This window comes from Panthera leo, chromosome D4, assembly GCF_018350215.1.
Source record: "Panthera leo isolate Ple1 chromosome D4, P.leo_Ple1_pat1.1, whole genome shotgun sequence".
Lineage (NCBI taxonomy): Eukaryota > Metazoa > Chordata > Mammalia > Carnivora > Felidae > Panthera > Panthera leo.
This window is the reverse complement of record NC_056691.1, coordinates 60,745,355-60,767,116: the sequence shown is the minus strand read 5'-3', so window position 1 is coordinate 60,767,116 and position 21,762 is coordinate 60,745,355. Positions and strand designations below refer to the sequence as shown.

General features: G+C 44.7%; 1 protein-coding gene across 1 annotated transcript in view; it reads left to right on the top strand.

Moving 5' to 3' along the window:
• GABBR2 (gamma-aminobutyric acid type B receptor subunit 2) overlaps positions 1-21,762 on the top strand; it is a 235,915-nt gene that overhangs the window by 7,795 nt on the left and 206,358 nt on the right. The window lies entirely within an intron of this gene.

Sequence of the window (21,762 nt, the reverse complement as noted above, 5' to 3'; positions counted from 1 at the left end):
CATCGGGTCCAGTCTCCCCATTCTGCAGATGGGGAAACAGAGGCCCAAAGTGGGGAGGACCTGGCCAAGTTCTCACAGTAACAGCAAAGCCGTGAGTCCCATGGCTCACCCTCCAGTGCTCTGCAGAATACACTAAAATATGGTCTCATTTCTCTCTCTCAGCCTTGCTTTTACGTAAAATGGGAATAGCAAACTAGCCTTGTATGCCATTTGTGACAATCACGGAAAGCTTTCCCTTTTAAGTGAAAGCACTTCTATAGACTACAAACAGTAGCCATCATTGCAGTGATGAGGACTCCTCCACCAGAAGCAGATCTCTAATTATAGCTAGCAGAGTTTAAAAATCACCCCGTTTTATATCAACAACAAAGGTGGTTTACTCTGGCACCAAACACCCTGAAACCAAAGTGTCAGGGGCAGGATGGGGGTTCTTCAGCGAGACACGTTGCACACAATGCCCACTTCTCAGCCGCTGTGAGTCAAAATCCACCCAGCTGCAAGTCTGTCCCCCTCTCAGCCCACGTCACGGCGGCCATATCCACGCGTGGCTGGGTGGCCAGACTGTGGACCCGATGAGGACCATTCGGGAGGTGCGGTGTGACTGAGCACAGCTGGAAGCCGCTGCTGTGGCTGCTGTCTAAGAAAGACGACGGAGGCCAAGAATCCAGGCCAGGCTGGAGCCATTTCTTGGCACTGGTCTCCAGAGGGGCCATTTAGCACATTAATAATCTATGAGATGCTTCCACCTTCTGGATCCATAAAAAAAAAAAAAAAAAAAAAAAAAGGCGGTGGGAGAGAGGGAGAAGCAATATTAAGGGCACGCACTATGGGTGGGCCTTCCTGGCCGTGTCACGGGATGCCCGGTGCAGGAAATTCCGGTTCTGAGAGCCGGCCGAATGTCCTCCATGTGGTGAGGAAACGTTGGTAGCTTTCAATTTGGATACAAGTGGGTAGGAGGAAAAACGAGCCCTCGAAAGGGATCTGGGCAGGACCCCATCGATCCTCTGGAGGGAAAGAGGGGGTCTGTTCTCATGCATTTATTCCTTCACTGACTCATGCTTCTATGTATTTATTCATGCCCTAAACTCAACCAGTGCAGTGCCTGCTCTGTGCTCTCCCAGGCGCTCCCAGACCAGCACATATCCCACTGCCCAGCACTGCCACCCCAGGATGGGCAGACATGGCAGAGAGGCAGTTTGGCGAGGTTCTAGAGGTCTAGAACCCAGACGCTCTGGGTAGTCATCCCCCCGTGTCTCTCTTTGACGGAACTGGTGTGGGCAAATCAGCAACCTCTTGGAGCCTCACTGGACTCATCTGCAGAATGGGCTAAGTCTGCCCTTCTTCTGGGGCTGTTGAGAGCATCAGACAGGACAGGGTTAATGGAGCAGGGTGGATGCACTCTGCAGATTGTAGGCCCTCTACAGACTAAGGTTGATATTACCGTTCCTGGTGCTTCTGCCATCTGAGACGCTGGCCAGGCCCTGGGCTGGGAATTCCTTGAAGATTTATGTCTCCATCTGTGTCCAGATTCAAAGTCGCGTGGATGAAATGAGCTATCACAGACCATGAAGGTGATTCAGAACAGTGAAGTGAAAACAGAGAACTTGCAGGGAAGGCGAAATAAACCCAAAGCAGCTGTAAGAGGTGCACATGCTCTTTTTAGGTGGAGTTTTCACAGAAGCAGAGGCAAAGAAGGGCACGGTCCTGTCGAGCAAGTGCCTGGAGGTTCCCAGTCTATTCCTGCCAAGGACCCAACCCATATCCTTCCTGTCCATCTGGTACGAGATTCAATTCAAGGTTCTAACCCCCATTTTTAATGCAAGACCATGGTATCGAAAGTAATATCAGCTCCCAGTGTGTAAGCCCAATGGCCTCATTGTTTATGCGTCTTTCACTGCCTCAACCCCTTTCTGGAAATACTCGGGGTGTAAATAATTCATTCTAAATAAATAAATCACTCACACTCCTTACGGTACAGCTGATGCTGCTGGTCACAGCACAACAGCAGATTACAGTGAGTTGAGTCTGGAATTACAAGTTGAGACCGGAAAGGCCCGGAGAGGGAATGAGAGAAGTAGTTCCCTCCAGGAGGACAAATGTGTGAAATGGTATAATAGCAACCTAAGATGGTTGTCGTGAGGGTAAACACGATAAACGTGGACAGGAAATGGGAAACAGGAGAGTCTCAGGCAAACGGGGACGTGTTGGTCACCCTGCCCAGGCTCCGTCCTACTTCTAGAAGCCTGGGCCTCTGGGCGCTTGATTAGCGCTTCCGGTGATTCTGATGCATAGCAGTGAGTGAGATGAGGTGATGAGCCACCCTCAGGTAGAGGCTCCTATTGGGTGTGCTCAGAGGGGATTCAGCCACCAGATGAGGGGCTAGATTGTGCAGTTTCCCACATGTACCCACCGGTAGAACTCGTCAGGCGGGGTGGGGTGGGGGCAGGGTACTGGTGTACTAATTAAGAATTAGATCCCCAGGTCCACTGATCACATCCTAGGGAGGAAGCCTGGGAAGCTGATTTTTAACAATCACCTTGGATAGTTCATATCATCAGGGAACCTGGGGAAACACTGGTCTAGAGATTCTCTAAAGCCACAGAGCAGCAGCAGCACCTGTTAGAAATGCAGAGCCCCAGGCCCCACCCCACACCTACTGACCTTGAGTCTGAATTTTAACAAGATCCTAGACGATTCTTGCTGATTTAAGATGCCTGGAGTCTCTGAAGGCAGATGTGTCAGCTGAGGGGGAAGGGTTTCAAGGGTAGGTGTTCAGACCCTGGAAGGGACTTAAGGGAAATACGTATTCAGCCCCCGAACCTACCTGCAGAATGTCAGGTGTCACCATCTTTGGACTTCCCTGCATCTCAGCATCATGGACCACAAGGACTCTTGTCAAACTATGGTGCAGAGGGAGCATGTCTTGCTTGAGCCTTGGTCTGACACGCCAGCCTGGGAGTCCTTTCAGCTCACAAGGCCCTTGACCCCCTAGTGGCCAGGAGCACACACGGGGGACCTGTGGCTCCCAGTAAGAAGCAGTGGGAAGGACACCGGGTTCGCATGATACCTGGCTTCCCATCCTGGCCCTGCCGTCTCCCAGCTGGGCGGCCTTACACAAACCACTTGCCCTCAGTGGAGCCTGAACACGCTCATCCATAACCGTTCTGCTTTCCTCCAAGGACTGTAGTGACACTTGCGTGGGCCCTGGGACGCTGTGCGGCTGCTGGGCAGGTGCTCTAGGACAAGAGCACGGGGTTGGTGTCAGGCCCGGCCCTGACTGCTCTGTGTTTATCCTGTTTGATAAGGTAGTCTTGTGCCCATTTGTACAGATGAGGAAACAGAGGCCCAGAGGGGCTAATGTGCTCAGTCAACTTGTAATAATGACAATACCTGGTACATTTCTTGGGCTTGGAGTCACATGGGCTGGGGCTCACATCCAGGCCCTGGCACTTACTAGTTGTGACTCTGGGCAGGTCACTTAGCCTCTCCCAGTCTCAGTGCCTCATCTCTGACATGCAGTGGGGTGGCAGGCCCTGGGCTGGTTGTGAGATTAGATAAGACCCTCAGAGTTCCAGGCACTGTGCCTTCTATTCTTCTTCCTTCCCAAGACTAAGGTGGCCTTCTGGTCTACCTTCCAGGAAGAGGTAGGGCCCTGGGACATGGGGTCAGCTCTCTGGGACTAGCTGTGTGGCCTCTATGCATCCACTGTGTTCTCTGGGCCTCCTGCTGCAAAGAGAAAGGGTGGGGCCAGATGATTAAGTCATGTCATTATTCCCTGTAATCCTGTAGCTCAAAGCTATCACCGTGTGCCTTAAATCTGTTGTCTTCCCTCTTGTTTCCTGCATGTGACTCCCTCTTGTAGTGGTTCCTGGGTTGGGCCTGGTTCTCCCTCCATTCCTAAGCCACTCAGACATGCATTCTCCACCAGAGTGTTCCAGGTAGAGAACCCATTCTACAGGTGAAGGAGGTAGGCCCAGAGAGGTCAAGCAGCCTGTGTCAGGCCACACCATGAGCAGAGGCCAAGGTGCAGGGCCAGAGTTGCTGGTAGGTCCCCCTGTCACCCATTCCCCTCCTGCTTGGGGATAGAGCCAGCTCTCTGCAGCTCTGAGGCCTTTGCCCATGCTGTTCCCACTGTTAGGTGCCTTTCTGGTTCTCTCCTCCCCTGGCTGAGCCCTGTGTATTTCCTGAGATTTAGTTTAAGCGTTACCCCCTCCAGGAAGCCTCCCTAGTCTCCCCCAACCCTGCTCCCCAGCTTTGTGTTTTCTTCATTCATTTCATCTTTGCCCTTTCTTCAGTAGCTTACAGTTCCCTGATGAGGTCTCAGTGTTACCCACTGTGAACTCCCCCAAGACAGTCCTTGCCTGTCTGAGTCATGGCTGCACCTCAAGGGCCTCACACAAGACCTGGCACGGAGTAGGTAGTCCTCAATCAAGAATGGGCACACCCAGATGACCTATTACAAACCAATTTATAATACTCCTGGCCTACATTCTCTGGCCTTTGCTATGGGCCAGGCACGGTTCTAACCCTGCGCATAGATTAGTGCATTTACTCCACACACCAACCCACCAACCCTACGATGCGATTATTCTCCTCATTTCACAGGTGAGGAAACTGAGGCACAGAAAGGTTGAGTGTCTTGCCAAGAAATTGCCCAGACTAAGTGGCTCCAGCATCTATGCTGGCAACCACGAGATATAATGCCTGTCAGCGAATCGCATTTAACCCTCGGGCAACACTGTGGGGAAGGAAGAGCAGGGGAGGAAGCTTCCTAGTTAGGCTGTTTTCAGAATGACGAAAACAAGATGCTAAGGTCAAAGAGACTTTCCCCTCTTCCTGCTGAGGCCTCAGGGTGTGGGAGTGGGGTGTCCAGAGGCTCCCTCCAGGCCCCTGGGATCCCTCCCAGCCTTCCCCGGTGATGAGCTTCCTGCCTGTCTGCAGATGACCACCCAGGCTGGCTTGAGCCCCTCAGTGCTGGCCTGTGTTCTCCCTGTAAATCGCTCAGCACGTGTGCTTGTGCACACACACAAACATACACACACATGACTGTTTTTGTTTTTTTTTTAATGTTTGTTTATTCTTGAGAGAGTGAGAGACGAGAGAGAGAGAGGGAGACACAGAATCCGAAGCAGGCTCCAGGCTCTGAGCTGTCAGCACAGAGCCCGACTCAGGGCTTGAACCCACGAACTGTGAGATCGTGACCTGAGCCGAAGTCCGACTCTTAACTGACTGAGCCACTCAGGTGCCCCTACACACACACACCACTTTTAAACCTGTTCCTCACTTGTTGTGTAAAAAAATAAATGGTTCCTTTGAACTCAAAAAGGAGATGACTGGTTGTTGGTGAAAATCAGTAACTATCCTAAGTATTTCAAGCAGATAGTACTTACGAGCTCTATTCTGGGTGGTTTTATAATGAATGCGTTGGTTTTGTTTTGTTTTGTTTTGTTTTGTTTTGTTTTGTTTTGTTTTGTTTTGTTTTGTTTTTTAATAGAGCCTAGCCTACATTAGCGTTGAATTATACAGAAGACTTTTGCTTTGGTTCTGTGTACCAAGGAAATTAAATAATTTATTATTTCCATGATACAGAGCTGAAGCCTTATAAAGTGGGAAGCACTCAACCTGAGACAAAGGATCCTGGGTTAGACAATTATTTAGATGTTATGCCCAGATGCAGACAGAAGCATGGTTTTCTCAGATTGGCCCCAGATTCCCACACAAGCTGTGATCTAGCACTGTCCTCGTTACTTGTGAGATGGCATGGTGGCTTTGTGGGAATGACCCCCCCTCTCATCCTGGGTGTCTTCTGAGACTCCAGGCCTGTTGCTGGAATAGTGGGGACGTGGACCCTCGGCGCAGCAAAGCAGCTCTGGCCCACCCCAGCAGCCCCCACGAGCAAGAAGGGATCTTTCCTCAGTTCTCAGGTTGAGACTTCTTCTCTTCTCTTCTCTGAGGAGGCTTTCCACCCAGATCCCTGCCTCCAGTAGACACACATCCGTAACAACTGCCTCTCCCCACACTGCACTGTCGTGCAAGGTTCAGTTTCCTGTTCAGTGTGGAGCTTGCCTGGTGGTTGTCAGTCCCCTCAGTCATCGGGGGGCAGTGCGGGTGGGGAGGGGTGGGGCCGTACCTCCCTTGTCACTAGTTGGAACCCCAGAACCCAGCATATGGCCTGGAAGCTAGGAGAACCTCCAGGAATCTTTTGTTTTTGTTTGGTTTGGGGGTTCTCTCTTTCTCAGTCTCTCCTTTTTGTGCAAGTAGCATTATGAATTCATGGATCTTTAAAATATATATTAAATGGACTGTATTCCAATCAGTTGCAGACATTATTTTTTAATGCAGTCAGTGTTTTGGCGGCTCTACTTGTGTTTCTACCTTTCCTCCACATTTTCGTCCAGTTTTTTTGGAAAATTTTCAAAGCCTGCAAAAATTAAGAGAAAGCGCAATGAACGTCATATATCCTTTGCGTAGGTACACGAGTTGTTTGTGTGTTGCCATGTTGGTCTTCCTCTCCCCCTCCTTCCCCTGTCCATCTCACCCCTACACCCATTTTTTTGTTGAAGGCCTTGACAATAGTTTGCAGACATAATGACACTTCACCACTAAATATGTCAGTACGAGGCTCTTCTTCTCCTAAGAACAATTGTATTCTCTTACATCATCATAGTATAATTATCACACCTAAAAATTAATAGCAATATGATATTACCTATATGTGGCCCATGTTCAAATTTCCCCAATTATCCCCAGAATGTCCTTATTGCCATTTATTTGGGGATAGCATGCTGTGTAAACCCTGTCATGTACTTAGCCCCCTTGAATTTGCTACTTCTAATCTCCTACTTATTTTTATTGTTGTTGTTGTTGCTTTCAGGACGTTGACCTTCCTAAAAGGCCCAAGCTAGTTGTTTTATAAAATGTTCCCCAAATCCCAAATCTGGATTTGTTTGATCGTTTCTTCGCAGCTTGATTCAGGTTAAACAATTTTGGCAAGAATCCAAACATGTTCTTCCCAGTGCTTTGAGTCAAGAGGTCCACCTCTGGACTATTCTTGATGACACTAAATTTGATCACTTGGTTAAGATAGCATCTGCTAGATTTATTGTAAAGATATCTTCTCCCCTTAGTAATTATTAGGTAAGATGTGGGGCAAGTCTTGGAGGCCCACAATCTTACCTGATGATGGTCCTTGGGGAGCCACTGTTATATTGGGGCTGCAGAATGGTCCTTTCCTGATTCAACTCCCACCCCCCCCCCCTTCTACACTAATGCTGGCATTCTCCTCTGCAGAAGAGTATTCCCTTTTTTGAGGCTTTCTTCCCCTCCCTCCCCTCTGCCCCCCCTCCTCCTTCTCTCCCTTCCTGCCTCCTCCTCCATTAGTTTGGACACTTAATATTTACCTGCTTTAGATTTGGAATCAGCCCTTTCTCTAAGCATTCCTGATTCTTCCTGCTGGGGAATCATATTTAGGAACCATGATCTGGATGCTAGCTCTGCTCATTGCTACTGGGCTTCACTGCTTCTAGGTTTTTTCCAGTGGACTGAACTAGAAAATATAATTCTTAAGATGTTTTAATCAAAAGCATTTAAGGGGCATCTGGGTGGCTCAGTCGGCTAAGTGTCTGCCTTTTTTATTTTTATTTTTTTTAATGTTTATTTTTGAGAGAGAGACAGAGAAAGAGACAGAGCACGAGCAGGGGAGGAACAGAGAGGGGGGAGACACAGAATCTGAAGCAGGCTCCACACTCTGAGCTGTCAGCACAGAGCTCGACGCAGGGCTCGAACTCATGAACCACGAGATCATGACCTGAGCAGAAATCGGAAGCATCTGACTCTTGATTTCAGTTCAGGTCATGATCTCACAGTTCATGGGTTACAGCCCCGCATCAGGCTCTGCACTGACAGCATGGGGCCTGCTTGGGATTCTCTCTCTCTCCATCTCTCTCTGCCCCTCCACCACTTGCTTTCACACACTTTCTCTCTCAAGATAAATAAATAAACGTTAAAAAAAAGTGTTTAAACCTTAATATGGCTAAAAGGAGATAATCACACAAATATAGGACATTTTGCAAGTCACCTGGCCTGGATTCTTCAGAAAATTTAATGTTGTGGAAAACAATAAGAACAACAACAGAAAGGCAGGGGAGTGTTCTCAGATGAAGAGAGATGATACAAATATCGCAGCCAAATGAGAGGCACGAATGCTGATTGGATCCTGATTTTTAGCAACGTAAAGGGCATTTGGGGGAAATTGAAGAATCAGTGTGGACTGACCATGGGATGGTACTGAATTGCCCTTTATTCTCGGAAGTGTGATAATGACCCAGTAATGCTACTGGGGAATGTTCTCAGGTGGTGCATTCTGGACTGATAGGAGTCAAGTGTCAAAGTGCTTATAAGTTGATTTCAGATGCATCAAAACCAAAAACGTGTGTGTGTGTGTGTCTGTGTGTGTGTGTGTGTGTGTGTGTATACGTGTGTATATGTGTGTGTGTGTGTATGTACATATGCATGTGTATGTGTATATAGAGAGGAAAGCAGATGTGGAAAATGCCAAATGGTGAAGGGTATATGGGGTTCACTGTATGTTCTTTCAACCTTTTTGTAGGTCTGAATATTTTAATAATGAAAAGTTGGGAATGTGTGTGGGGGTACTTTGGGGGGGGAGATTATATTTCTCCTAGTTGGACAGTGAAGATGCATCTAGAAGTTTCTTTACAGATTTTTCCTTGTGTGATTGTATTAGCAACTCTTATACTCTTAAGTACCTTTGTTTTCAGGCCTTAGGGATTTATTTTTTTTCTTTCTGTTGATTTCTTTTTAAAACATATATAACTTTTAGATGATTGTATAGTCAAAAATATGCAAGGGGCGCCTGGGTGGCTCAGTCAGTTAAGCATCCGACTTCGGCTCAGGTCATGATCTCGAGATCCATGAGTTTGAGCCCCATGTTGGGCTCTGTGCCGACAGCTCAGAGCCTGGAGACCACTTCAAGTTCTATGTCTCCGTCTGTCTCTGCCCCTTCCCTACTCACAATCTGCCTCTCTCTCTCTCTCAAAAATAAATAAACATTAAATAAATTAAAAATAATATGCAACAAATAGAGAATTTCTGGACCCAATACAGCTTCCCTCTGTTCTGGTCCCTGCCATTCCTGTAGATAGCCATTTTTATTAGTTTTTTATTTAGTGTTTCTCATTCCAAATATACGTAAGTGTGTGTTTTCATTCCTCTTCCTCTTTAAAAAATTTTTTTAATGTTTATTATTTATTTTTGAGAGAGAGAGAGAGAGAGAGGGACAAAGACAGAGACAGAGTCAAGCAGGGGAAGGGCAGAGAGAGAGTGGGACACAGAATCCAAAGCAGGCTCCGGGCTCTGAGCTGTCGACACAGAGCCCGACACGGGGCTTGAACTCACGAACTGGGAAATCGTGACCTGAGCCAAAGTCAGATGCTCAACCAACTGAGCCACCCAGGCGACCCTCCTCTTCCTCTTTCTTACGCCAAAGGGAGCATACTAGATATGCTATTCTGCACCTTACTTTTTTCCCCTTAATTTTCCCAGAGCTCACTGTTTTATCAGTACATAAAGACATTTCTGATTTTTTACAGCTACAATTGGGGAATGAATTTCTAGAAGTGGGATTTGTGGGCCAAGAGAATGCATCTGTAATTTTTCTAGAAAATAAGTATTTGCTGAATGAATGAGAAAACGAATGAATGAACTTGATTAAGAAGGAGCAGAAAGTAAAAGGCTAATATCCAAATGGAGACTTAAGACGATTAGACTGAATAACTGCCTTGAGAGAGGCTGGTTTGAAACCCCTCTGACGAAGTCTTGGAGTGCTGCAGTTTTCATTCTGTCGCCTAAAGAAAGAATCCCCCCTTGGTTTGTCAATTAAACACAGAACTGCAAGCTCGTGAAATGGTGGAGCTGAAATAAAAAGCCAGCCAGCGTCATCTCCTTATTTTAACAGCGAGGAACCCCAGGCCCAGAAAGAGGAGGGGACCAACGGAAAGGTGGAGAAGAAAGCCCAAATTTAGTTCAGTTCCACCTACTTCAGTAAACAGCACGTGAAATATCTGCTTTGTTATAAAGCACACTTGTTTGCATATTCTACCAGGAGCCAAATGTAAAATTCTACTACCAAGAGATAGTCCATAAAGAGCACAGCGGTTCAGACCCCTGAGCGCTTTCTGTCATAGTGACATCACCTTCAACAGAGCTGTCTCGGTGTAAATGGATTTTGTTTCACATCTTTTGTGTTCTTCTAGAGCATTCAAATGCAGTCATGATGATAAATCGGATCAGGTGGAGGCTTTGACTGGCTGTGTGCGTTCTGGCCGATGATGTGGGTGGTCATGTTTGCTGAGGATAGTCTGAAATTACATAATCATGGCGTTGGTGGCATTCTGTTTTGATTCTGAGCAGGCAGCATGGAGCGGCAAATGAGTTTAGCCCAGCCCAGCCATGGGCTCGGGCTGTGAGCGGGGCAAGTCCCTTGTCTTCTCTGGTCCTCGGTGTGTAAAATGAGGAGTTAGACAAGTTCAGGATGGCAGATAAATGAATATCGTTGGTGCCATTACTTCCCGGTCCTGTGCTAACTGCAGGCATGACTAATTGATCACTGCACACTCTTCACTGACTTGACCCACTTCTTTTGCAGCCACTGTCAGCCAGCTCATGATGTCACATAGGGTCCCGCCTATTTACCGTCTCTGGCTTGGATGGTTACGTAGGATTACCAGAAAGAATACAGGTGCCCAGTTAAATTTAAATTTCAGACAAAAAAAGAATAAGCTTTAGTACAAGTGTGTCCCCAGTATTGCTAAATATGGCAGCCCTCTTACTTAGGCCATTTCTACTTGTACAGTTAATTCTCTCTTTTAAATGTAATTAATTTCTTTCAGTCGAGACATCTATCTACCCTCCCTGTGGTACTTCTGGTAGTGCATATTCTCCAGTGCCCAAATAAGAGTCTAACTCATTCTGTATTGTTTAAATTCATATTATGACTTAATGTAATGGAAAGTGGTGTGGAGATTTGAGGAGGAGATTTTAATTTCTGAGGACTATATATTTTTGTAGGACTCCTTAATGAACCTACAATCCAGTGTTTCCCCGATCTCATAGACCCTTGGGTATACCACTTGGATTGTTAACTTATTTCGTATTTTCCCTTAAATACACTCGTCTTTTTATTTACAGACCATGAATGGGAAAATAAGTATCACTTTCTAAGAAGTTGGTGTAAAAGTAAAAAAGAGAAAACATACTTAGTGAGATATAAAATATTAATCTGGGGCTCAACCAAAATTGTTGGGTCTCCCACCAGCAGTATACATAGGCCACAACACTGACCCGTGCAATCCCCCTGCTGGTTTGGGAATCACCTCCATGACCTTGATAGATATGTGATTCTTGAGCATCTCCTTGAATACCTCCAGCGATGGAGAACTCAGTACTTTGCAAGATTTCGATTCATTCTTGAATATCTCATTATTAAATGTTTCTTCTTAAATATTGATCCATATCAGCCTCCCTGAAACAGTCATCTATTGATCCTCATTTTCTCTCTGGGACGCCACACACGAAGCTTGCTCCCTTTGCTTTCATTCATACATTCATTTATTCAGCAAATATTTGAATGCTTCTTATCCAACAACTTGAGTGGCTATTATCTTACAGTAGCATTGGGGAAGTAAGGATGTACTTACAATATAGTGTGATAAGGTCTGATGGGGGTAGGGTGGAGGAGGTCCAGCTGGCCTAGCCTGGAAGCATCTGTGTGTGTATGTGGGAAAGCTTTTTCATAGGGGAGTGAGAGAGGCCTGATATGATTTGGGAAGTAGAGGGCTGGTGTGAGAGGGAGAGAAAGGAGGCTGAAACAGTAGAAAAGGTGAAGGGTGACCAGACCAGGTAGGTTTTGTAACCCTTGCCTTCCATCAGCACAGGGATTTATTTCCTATAAAACATTTTCACGTCCAAGTTCTCATTTATTTTTTACGAGCCTTTGGAGAGTTAGTCAGGACAGGACTTAGTCTCTCCATTTCACAGGTAAGAAAACTGAGACCTAACGTTGCTGGTAGACTTGCAGCTGGTATATGGAGAAGCTGGGTCTTTATGTCCCATGGCCGTGTGTCTGTGCTCATTTCCTGTGTCCCAGCTCCAGCCCCGCTGGTCCAGAATGACTTCCTCTACCCTTTCGAGGAAGACTCCACATTCTTGGAAAGCACCTTTGAATATTTTATCTTGATTCGATTTAATTAATTTTCCCCGGACTGACCATGAAGCGAATCTCAGAGGTCTGGAGTCCAGAATTCTGCCACTCCCTTCCTTGGTTATGGGAGGAGGCATTGGCTTACAAGGGCGAACTGAACCAAAGATGACCCCTTCTTTTGGAGGCCTGATGTCCCTGAGATCCAGCCTTCCCACAGCAAGAGGAAAAACCAGTGCTGGGAGAACTGAGGGATAACAGGGAAGGCTCCCTGGAGGAGGTGGCTATGAGTAGGCCTGGACAGATGATTAGGAGCTGTCCCTGAAGAGATGGGAGGATCCAGCAGACAGAAATACTGCATGCTCTTTCACTGCAAGCATTGAGGTGGGCCCCAGCACACCTTTCTCCCCCTATAGATATGATGTCAACCTATCGACTAATTAGAGGTGCTAAATTGACATGAGGAGACATGATTTTTGCAGTGTGGTAATTAAAAGGCAGTTGGCTTCACAGCTGTGATCACACGAGAGCACTTCTTACCCATAAAGACATCAACTGAAAGCAAAGTGCAAAGGAGCTGAGGAAGCCGAAGAGGATTCTAATGTAATTTGCTAATTTCCTACATTTGTCACCTGTACAGCTGCAAAGGGAAAATGGAACATTTTACCAGAAGTTTAAGAGAAAATTAAAGACATACATCCTAATTGTACACAATTAGACAAGCAATATAATCATTATTATTTTTTTAAATTAACAAGCCATTTTACATTCACTAGATTAGGATTTAGAAGGCCTGATTTAGAATTATGTCTCTGTCTGGTAGCAGCCACATCATGGCGAGTGAACCCATTCATTCACCGAGGCATCTCATCTGTCAAATGGGTATACCCCTCTCCCTGCTGCCTTCCTCGGGGTTGAGGTATCACTGAGGGAGAAGCTTTGTAAGTTAAAAGGCCTTTCATAAGGATAAGACACAGCATATAACCCTCGTAATGTCTAAGTCTGGAAGTTGTGACCTGACATTAGCCATCATTCACTGGGTGCCTATACTACTCTGATCCTGAGACGGGAGTGGGATGGGGTATGTCACCCTGGATTACAGAGAAGGAGACAGATCCCACAAGGTGAAGGAGTGCTCCCAAAATTGAACAGTGAGTAGCAGACCTGGAGCTTGGACCCAACCCATCGAAACTGAAACCCTGAATTCCTACCTTTACGGACCATACTACTTTCTCCGCACTGGCTTGGTTTTGCCTTTTCTCTGTTTTACTCCCACGTCTGACTTAAAAAAGAAAGAAAGAAGGATTTGAGGAAGTAATATTTGTTTTCCTATCTTCTTTGCATCAAATAATGCTAGAAATGCTGAGGTGGGGAATGAAGGAGTAAAAATTACTGGACCGCATAACAAAAGCGAAAAAGTAAATTACTTTGTAATTTAATATTTACAAATAAATAAAAGCTATTTCTTAAACTGGGTGATGGGCAGTTGGATATTGGTTTTGTTATTACTCCTTAAGCCGAACATGTATATTTCATACACTTATACAGTTATATGTAGTTTATATTTCATGATAAACGTTTAAAAAGAAAAATATGAAGAATTTTCTGTTAAATAAAAAGCCAAATATATGTATGAGTTCTGTTTCACATAATTGAATTGGGCCACCTTAGGGAAATCAAAAGCATTATAAGCCAGTGATTCGGTATTATTGTTGTTTTTTTTAAGCAAATCTTATTGTTTCTTCTCCTTTCTTTTAAATTGCCCTAGTTGTTTTCTCCCCTTGTACCGGGTGCCTCCCTAGGAAGCAGCCTTGAATATTGGAAGAGAGAGCTGCCAAAAAGGAAAGTCCCAAGTTCAAGCCTTAGCCTTGCCACTTGCTAACGTGTGAATTCAAGCCACTCACTCAACCTCTCTGAGGTCCGGTTTCCTTATTTATAAAACGAGAGTAATACTGTCTACTCTACCAATGTGGTGGGGTTTTGTGAAGATGAAAATTAAACTAAAGAAGTAAATGTGTTTTGGAAATTGTTAATTATAGAAGCATAGCAGTCTGCGGAATGAGCAAAGACTCGTCAGTCTCCCTGCTCTGCCTGTTGCTTGCTGGGTGACCAAGTGCCAGTGACTTAACCTCTCTGAGCCTCAGTCTCCTCATCTGAAAAATGCAGATCACAATAGTGTCTCCCTCATAGTATTATTTTGCCCATTAAATGAGACAGTGAATGCTGAGCCCTGAGTGTGATGTTTGCCCCATAGCAGGTGCTCAACATACAACTTCAAGGAGTCAAAATACCTGAGCTGGAATCCCAGCTTTGCCCCTTATGTGGTCTCAGGCATGTCACTGTACCTCCCTGAGCCTCAGTTGCTCCATGAAGAATGAAGACAATGATGCCTCCTCTACCTCCCTCACGAATTGTTTTGAGCCCCTCCCCGCCAAGAATATGGCATGGAAGTGAGTGGTGAGAGCCAGGCTGCTGTGCACCTCTGAGTGATTAGAAACTAGCACTCATCAACAAAAGGAGAGATGATCGTTCCCCAAGTGGTTCCGGCCCGGGATGTCTGCCTAAAGAGGCCTCCAACCTTAGGGCAGGTCTCCGCACGACACCCCAGCAAGCCTTCTGGGGGACTGGGGCTTCACAAACCCACCCCGATGCCAGGCATTCCTTTCCCCTCGTTAACTTGGGAAATGCTTTGCAACCACTCCGCATCACATTAATCTCACGGGCATCTGTGGAGAGGCACTTTGTGTCCAGTCTTTCGCCAGGGCTTGGGGTGCAGCGGCGACCTGGCGCAGACCTAAAGCAGGCCGGAGTTCCCAACGCACCCAGCCCAGTGCCTTTGTATACATCCTGGCACTGGCCACAAACAGGGTTTTGTCAGAAGCTTCCTGAGAAAGTTGCATTCCATTCATCTCTGCTGAAAGGGACCCGAGATGACAAATACTTCCCTCATTTAATTACAGAAACAGTCAGCAAACCCATGGAAAGAGATTAAACCAAGCAGAGAAAAGAGCAAGCCTCCATCCTATTCTGCCCCCCTTGCTTCTGGCCCCAGTTTCTCACCTAGGATTTAGCAAGGAGGGCCGCTCTTAGATGTACTCTCCACCTGAAAAGTGCCGAATCTCTGCAGGAAAGTTAAAGTCAGAGACCCCAAACCAGGGAAAGAATGAATTGCATTTAGGCAAGAATCCATCAGTGGCTCGGAATTTAATAAAGATCCTGAAGTTGGGAGGTATGTTTACATTTTTCATCTGGGCTTACATCTGCAGAGAAGTGAGACGCAAAGGCAATTATCTGAATAAATCAGATCAAATGAAATGCATACCCGCATGAAGTGAACAAACTTTTTCATCATTTTCCTCAATTGGAGGGAATTCTTGGGGAGAAAAGCAGAATTGTGTGGTCGCAAGGAACCTTTGAAATCCTTTGTCCATCATTTTCAGAGGTGAGGAAAACAGACACCTAGAAGAAATGATGCCCTTGTTCTCACAGTCCTAGAGACAGGGTTGAGCCTGGTTTTCCCAGGTCCCTAAAGTGGCCTTGTAGTGGCCTCAGCTTAATGTTGAAGTGACTTGTGGTTCAATGTGCACACCCTAAACTCGCAAAATACTGCGTGCCAGGAGAGAGATGCTGAGGACTCTCTCCCCTTCCTACTCTGCTGGGTAAGGTGTGCCCCCAGAACAGCAACTTTCTATGTGTGAGAGACTGGAAACCTTGCCCCCTCTGCTACTGGGTCTCAGAAGAAGGAGCAAGCCTTCAGGTTTGGACCATTGCCTCATCTCACCTGGAACTGGAAGTTCAGAGCCGGTTGAAGAAAGAGAACCAGACGTGAACTTAAAAGACCAGCTTCACAGTTCCTGTATTGACCTTGCACAACTGTATCACCTTTCTCTTTCCTTGGTTTCTCCGGCTGTAAGATGGATGGTGATTCCTACCTCAAAGAACCAAGGGGCTGTAAGACTAACTGACATCCTAGATGTTTGGCAGCCTCGATGATTCTAAAATAGATGGAGCTAGATTAATAAAATCCCACTAAGCTTTGCCTCCCAGCACTCCGGACACTACCTCGTAAAATAACAATTGTTCTGAAAAATAATGGACTTTTCCCTCTCTCTCCCACAATCTGTGTTAGAGACCCAGGGCTTTGCCAGTCAGAAAATTGGACAGCTACACCTCTACTCACAGTTGCTGATCTTTGAAGCAGCCAAGATGCTTTCTTCTCTTCATTTTTATCTATCTTTGTAAATTCAAACAAAGCTATAAATTGCTAGGAAAAGCTGGATAAGGAGAAGACAGGAGGGCATTAGGAATGCACTGCATACTGGGAAGCAGAAACCTCCCAAGTACAGTTTTATGGGCAAGACAGAAAAACCCTGGCAACTGTGCATGATGGAAATTTAATGTACTGTGTTGATCCAGAGTATCTGAAAATTAGGCACTGAGGGCAAAGCTGTCACCTCATTAATGTAGAACAGCAAAAAGTGAGAGCCTCTTGGACACCTAAGACTGTGCTCGAATACTCCTTTTTCAGTTTTCTGGGTAAAATATTCAATTATAATGTAAAAAGACAGAAAACAGGGCCAAGGGCAATCCACATATTATGTTATTTGATAAGCCATGTCTGAAAAGACCTGCCTTGCTTTTGACAATGAGACACTAGAAACACCTAACATCCAGCCTTTGAAAAAATATTGCAAAAATAATCAAAGTTGCATAATACCCAGAAAAAGCAGAGGAAGAGTCCATCTCTGAAAATGTTCTATTGTAGGATAAAGAAGAAAACTTCCAAAACATACTTGGCATCCTCAATCATATGCAGAAAAAACATGGTCTCCATGAATTAGCCTGAGATAAGATGTCGGGGTGTGATCATACAAAATTCTTGGAAAATGGAAGCTCTCAGTAACAAAATAAAAATATATTAGAGACAGTAAAGCTTAAAAGTGAGGCTGTTGAAAAGCATATCAACAAACTTGGAGAACAAAGAAGCTGAATGGCTGAATTGTTTATGTACCACATTGTAGTCAAAGGTCTGCAGAGTCAAATAATAATGATGTGCCACCATATCCCAGAAAGATTAGCAAGGAAAGATTGTAGGAAAGCAATAAGATGCTCTTGTGAGATACAGAAGACAAGGACCAGGAGATTATATACTTATTGTATAAACTACATTTAGAGTATATGTAGATTTTTTTTTCTGAGTTGAAAGACCTGAGTGTATAGATTGAAGGATTCCCTGTGTTTCAGATAAAATCAAGAGTGCCCACACCAAGATCAATCTTGGCAAATATTTTGAATTCTAGGAATAAAGAACAAACATTCTTCAGGGATCCAGGCAGAGGATACCAGATGGCTACAAAGGAACAAGAGTCAAACTAGCCCCAGATTTCTCATCTGTATCACTTTGTAGTTTCAAGGGGGAGAAGTGTAGCCCAAGAATTTTATACCCAGCTAAATTCTACCATGTGTGTGTCAAGGCAACTGAGGGTCATCCTCAGCAAGTTTTCAACTACTTGCCCTTCTTCATAATATTAAAAGATACTCCAACAGGTTGAGACAAGAAGCAAGATTAACATATCCAGAATGGAGAAGAGTAGACATGTAGTCTAAATACCAAAGAGAACATGAGGAAACAAATAGGAAGCATACAAAAAAAGAGTAAGACTGCCAACAGGATGGTAAGTGCAAGGTCAAGAACTTATTACAGCAATAAGCATATATGTTTTTAAATCCATGTGCTCTTTTTGAGAAATATACTTTCAAATAATCTTAACAGAATGCAAATAAAAGGAGGATCAGATCTGTGGCAGGCAAATGCAAGCAGAAATTAAGTAAGGGTTTCAATATTAATATTATGCATGATATGATATAAGTCAAAAAGTAATAAAGTGACAGAAAGGTTTGTTTTACCTAGACAAATATTTTAATTCTTAGTTCATGTAATGATGATTAAGTGCCTGTGTTTGGACTAGACAAGGATATACATTGCTGAAAAATAAAGATATAATTGTAATAAACTTTTATGCTGAGAACAACATAAAATCAAAGTATATAAAGCAAAAACTGTTGAAATACATAGGGAAATTGTCAGAGACGATAGAGAAAAATGTAGTAAGTCTTCTAATCTTTGACAGATCGAGTAAACAGAAATACAAAGCATGTGATAATAAGATACTTTTGTTGATTATATCTGTTATGCATAAGAAGTCTGACAAAGACTTTTATAGCTTACAAATTGAGACTGCATTCTCTTTTCCAGCCACCATGGAACTTTTAGAAAAATTGATTGTAGAATAGGCCACAAAGAAAATCTCAATAAATTCCAAAAGCAGACACTAAATATGCCGGATTCTCAAAACAATGCAACAAAACTATAAATGAGAACAAAACTATAAAATCAATTTGAAAGTACTCTCCAAAATAAATCCTTGGTTAGGGATTAGCTCAGAGCCTCAATCATCACAGTCTGTTTAGAAATGAACTTGGTTGTGGGGTGCCTGGGTGGCTCAGTCAGTTAAGCCTCTGACTCTCGGTTTCAGCTCAAGTCATGATCTCATGGTTCATGAGATGGAGCCCCGAGTTGGGTGGCACAGAGCCTGTTTGGGATTCTCTCTCTCTCTTCCTCTCTCTCTGCCCTTCCCCCCCTCAAAATAAATAAATAAACTAAAAAAAAAAAAAAAAAGAAAGAAATGAAATGAAATGAACTTGGCTGTGAGAAATAAGGCAGGAGAGCCCAGAAAGGTTTGGCATTCCAGTTAGGACCATAAGAGTGACTATGCCTGGAAGGAAGGCCTAGCCTAGCAAGTACATAGGATGCAAGGGGAGAAAGAGGGCTGGTATTGGAGTCCTGTAGATCTGGATTGGAGTCCTGCTCCTACCTCTTCCTGGCTATGGTGAGTATGTCAACATCTCCCCATTTTTTTAGGTTTTAGCCTACTTATTCAACACTAGGGATGTTGAGCTATGTTCATGGTTCTCAACCCTCCCTGGGCATCATAATCACCTGTGAAGAATTTTAATAATATTGATGCCTAGGCTCTAGGTCCAGAGATTCTGATGCATCTGGTTTGCCATGGGACCAAGGCATCATATTTTTTTTTAATCCCCCTAAGCGATTCCAATGTACAGCCCATAACACAATTCCAATAACACAATAAAAATATATTGAGAACCCCAGAGCTAGATGACTTCTCAGGTTCCTGCAATTCTGAAATTCAGCAGCGCTACTAGGCATGTGCAGACTTTGCCCATAGAAGAAAGTTTTAGGGGGCTAAAGCCAGAGGAACGGTGATGCAGAGCAATCCAATCAAAGTGTGCATTATCTCAAATGGGGCAGAAAATGCCAGTGCCAGTTAATATTTTGCACCCAACATGATTTAGTCCGGGGGCATCTATTGTATTCCAAGCCCATTGTAAACACAATGGGCCATTTATTCACTGAACAGTAACCACTGTAATTACCTACAGGGCAAACATACGAGGTTGTTCAAGCAACAATTAATTGTGGACCTGGAATTGATGGGACAATAGTGATAAAGTATCAACCAGAGTGTGATTCAGAAATCACATCAGAAAACCAATATTTCCCAAATTGTGTTAGATAAGCATTTTGGGGGAGGTGATGGCACATATACCACCCCAGGTCCTGAAAGAGTTACTCCCGGATTTTTCTGATAGCTCCTTCTTACACTGGTGACTGTAGGAGGCTTGAAGTGTTGTTTTAATGTTGAGAGAAAAATCACAGACCCTGTGTTTGAGGAGACGATAGAGAACATCTATTTCTGGTGCTCACCCCGGGACCCAAATGTCACCAGCAGGCAGGGGTGCTGCCCTTGTTTGGGTTGTGGGATCCTCTCTGTGAATCTGATAGCAGCCATGGATCCTCTTTTCCGTGAGGAAAAACGTGCATGTCAGTAATGCACAAATGACCACACGAGCCTTTTCATAGAGTTTTTGGGGAGCTCACAGACGCCTTGGAACCCCTCTGTATTCTCATTAGGTCATAGTCCAGCCCCCGTGTGCATACCTCCGGACACAGGGATCTCATTTCTTCCATTGCTGGGCAACTCTGAATGGAAGCCTTCCTCAGTGTGTCCAGTGGAGATCTTCCCCTCTGTATGTTCTCCTTATTTGTTCTTATTCTACCCAGAACTTTTTTAAACTGTCATTCTACACTTGACTTTTACCAGTCTTGGGATGATGTCCCTACACGTACCCTCTAGCTCTAGGGGACAGATGATGGGATATTTCATTCCTACACGTACCCTCTAGCTCTAGGGGACAGATGATGGGATATTTTATGTTCATCTCCAACAGATGGGATGTGTTGAGGTTGCTGGCTGGACGCAAGAGATGCAGGAGTCCTAGGTAGTGGCTGTCTACCCTCTGAGCCAGACCAGGAAAGGACAAAGTCTCCCCTGCACCACTCTGCAAAAGTCTGGCAGGGAGGGGAGAAGGAGTGCTTCCTCAGGTAACAGGAGAGACAATAAAAGCACCTTCAGCTGGGGCCTGAGGGTACCGGATGTTATTTCTCTGGATGCTGAAATTGACTCTGGGATGGATTAGGTCTAGAGCTGCTGCGAGGATGGCAAGGGCTCAGGGAGAAAGCAGGTGGTGGCAGGTGAGCTTGCCTTGGTTATGCCTTCTCTGGGCAAAGGATTTACATGAGACGAAAGAAGGAAGAAGAAGGAAGGGAAGGAGGCTGGTAGGAAGGAAGAGAGGAACAGAGGGAATGGGGGTGTGGTGTGGTGTGGTGAACGACAGACTAAAAGAAACCATGGAAGAATTATTTAATAATCTCGGTGAGGGAAAGGCCTTTCTAAATATGACACAAAACCTGAGGACATTAAAGAGAAAAAATTGATAAATTCAACCACATTTTTTAAAAAAAGTCTCTATGTCAGAAGACACTGTAAGAAACATAAAAAGAAAAAGTTCAAACTAGGGGGACATTAGCAACTTCTGTTGCAAAGGGCTAGTTTCATTAATGTAAAAGGTCACTTATGCCAACTGATAAGAAAAAGACTAGAAATCAAATTGGAAAACAGGTAAAGGATGTGAATGGTTTCCAGAAACAAACTGCAGATTGCTCTTGAGCATAGGAAAAGGTACTCAACCTCGCCTCTAATAAGGTAAATGCAAATTAGACGAGCAAGAAGAAACCATGTTTCCACCTTCACACAGCAAAGATCAAAAAGTGTGATAAGTGCCTTCTGTGGGTGAAGCCAGGAGGAAAGGGAGAACAGAGATCAGAGGAAATGCTATGGAGGAGGTGACATTTAAGCTGGGCCTTGGAGGACAGATAATTAAAATCCAATTTAGCAACTTACTGGCACTTAAAAGAAAGAGAAGGAATAATAAAGGGGAAGATAGATTTGACTACTGAGTGTAAGTTAAAACACACACACACACACACACACACACACACACACACACACAATGAAAAGCAAACAAACCGGGATATTTGTAGCCACTGCAATAGTCTGAGTTTGGATGCTGTACATATAAAAAAAGTCTTCATTAAATTCAGTAAGAAAAGCATTAGAATA